Below are 2586 nucleotides of genomic sequence, written 5' to 3'. Positions count from 1 at the left end.
AAGAAGAAGAAGAAGAAGAAGAAGAGAAACGAAGAAGGAGGAGGAGGAGGAGGAGGAGGAGGAGCAGGAGGAGCAGGAGGAGCAGGAGGAGCAGGAGGAGCAGGAGGAGCAGGAGCAGGAGCAGGAGCAGGAGCAGGAGCAGGAGCAGTTAGAGGAGGAGGAGGGGGAGAACAAGAAGGAAAAAAAGGAGAAGAAGAATTAAGTAGTAATACATGTTTCAAAGTGGTGACTTTTTCGTTTGTTACCCTACCTTGGGAGAGAGAGAGAGAGAGAGAGAGAGAGAGAGAGAGAGAGAGAGAGAGAGAGAGAGAGAGAGAGAGAGAGAGAGAGAGAGAGAGAAGGGGGGAGAGAGAAAGGAGGCCAGAAAGCACTAACAGAGGGAGGATGGTGAGAGTGACAGGGGGTGGGGGAGGGTCGTCGAAAGCGCAAAGAGTAGTCTAGCCTACCGTAGGCCTACTTAATGTATCGAGATAAATCGAGATCAAGAAGAATCACGAAATGAAAGTAGAATCTAGATCTGTGATATTTCGATAACCTATTGAATATTGAAAGTGGATTTTTCTTGCTGAGCATTATAGATTCTAAGATCTAGATCTAGGCTAGATCTATGTGAATCTTAGATCGAGATCAAGTATGATGAAAGTATTGAAAGTTGATTTTTTCCTGCTGTGAATAGATCTAGAGTCTAGAACTAGGCTGTAGGTGAATCTAGATCGAGATCAAGAATCATGAAAGTATTCTTGAAAGTGGATTTTTTCCTGCTGTGAATAGATCTAGAAATTTAGGCCATCTGTGACGCCTGTCGGTTGTTAAAAATGTGAATTTCTAAACTTAGATCTATCAATGGGCCAAGGCTCCTTCTTTCAATTATTGGCCTATGTCTTTGTAATCCTTTGAGATCTAGGCTAGATCTAGAATCTAGATTAGGTTCTTCTAGGAAGCAACAATTGGCATGTTCTATGACGTAAAACACACACAATAATAAAATAAAAGACGCCAGAAACAAGTACTAGCCAAATATTACATCAAAACAAGGCCCTCGCTGGCTCCGTAACTGTCATTTCTATTCTATAGCGCCGTAAAACACCTACTATGCCATGCCTAAGTTCATGCGCTGTATCTATAAAAAAAACATAATAGGATAGTCAACAGTGGAAACCTGACCTATAAATCGCTCTTTGGGATAACCCAAGCGATGACGACACTTGTAGACAGTTTGGCGGTACATTAATATTAATAAGACGGCACATCTCAAATGTGCTCCAGCCGAATAGAGCCGAAACATAGCCCACTGTAAGCAATCTAAAAATAAACACCATAGACTGTGCACTATTCCATGCTAAAATTATGTGGGCCCCGGAGCAATCCAGCGCTATTTTAAGTGACTCTGTGACCGTGAACCTGAGGGAGGTGAACGTGACATACTTAAGTCACAGTCCTATGAGTTGTGCTTTTGAACGGTTTTGTAGTGGGGTGGTGAAAGTTATTACTTGAGTGTTCAGTTCTACTGCTGGATGAATGAAATTGACGTTTAGCTAACTAACAGATTTAGTTCTAGAAGTCAAAGCCACAAGTAAAAAGAATGAAAATAAAAGCACAAAGGTCTTCCTTCACCAACCCAAAGATCTTAAAATTATACACGATCCCATTTACTCTGCCCTTGATTGTCTTCAGCCTAAGATAGCTTAATTAATTGTGCACGCCCACTTTTTTGACCCACGAGCCGCCCCTGCCTAACTCTTATTTTAAAAAAGTGATTGAGCTGGAACTTTAGGAGAAAATGCCACGCCTTCGAAGAGAGAGAAGAAGTCTTACCTCTAGAGGTAGTCAAGAGGGGGGAGGGGGGGGGGGGGGGTGCTACATAGATAAATTCAAGGTAAAATATTTGTGTTTTATTTTTTTTCCTGTTGTCAGTCTTTTTCCTCTTCTTAACTCTCCTAATAATTCTTCATTATTATTGATTATTATTCCGTTCGCAGAACGGGTACTTTTATTACTAGTAATATTATAATAAAATAAAATCAATCAATCAATAATTTAAAAAATAATCATATTAATAAATAAAAAGTCTCTCTCTCGTTTTCCCTCTCTCTCTCTCTCTCACTCTCTCTCTCTCGCTCTCTCTCTCTCTCTCTCTCTCTCTCTCTCTCTCTCTCTCTCTCTCTCTCTCTCTCCCTCCAGCCCTTTTCTGTCTCTCTCTCTGTCTCTCTCTGTCTCTGTCTCTCTCTGTCTCTCTCTCTGTCTCTCTCTCCCTCTCTCTCTCTCTCTCTCTCTCTCTCTCTCTCTCTCTCTCTCTCTCTCTCTGAATGTAAGCAAAGGGTCTACGTAATAAAAATATTGTGTATCGTCTACTTTAGTTATGTACTATCTTCGGTAGGCCTAGATCTACATTATCCTAACTCGCTCGCAAAACCGTCCGAATCAAAAAGGCATAACCAACCGCGCCCTCACGCTTTTGAAAGGGGACCGAAAGAAGGCTTTGCTAGGCCTGAATTTTGGGGGAAGGGGGCAAGGAGTTTAGGCCTTGGGCCTCCGGTTAAAAAAAAAAAAAAAAATGACCTAAAAGGATAAACCGCCAATGAGCGA

This window comes from Aplysia californica, unplaced genomic scaffold, assembly GCF_000002075.1.
Source record: "Aplysia californica isolate F4 #8 unplaced genomic scaffold, AplCal3.0 scaffold00229, whole genome shotgun sequence".
Classification (NCBI taxonomy): Eukaryota; Metazoa; Mollusca; class Gastropoda; order Aplysiida; family Aplysiidae; genus Aplysia; species Aplysia californica.
This window is presented reverse-complemented; position numbering follows the sequence as displayed.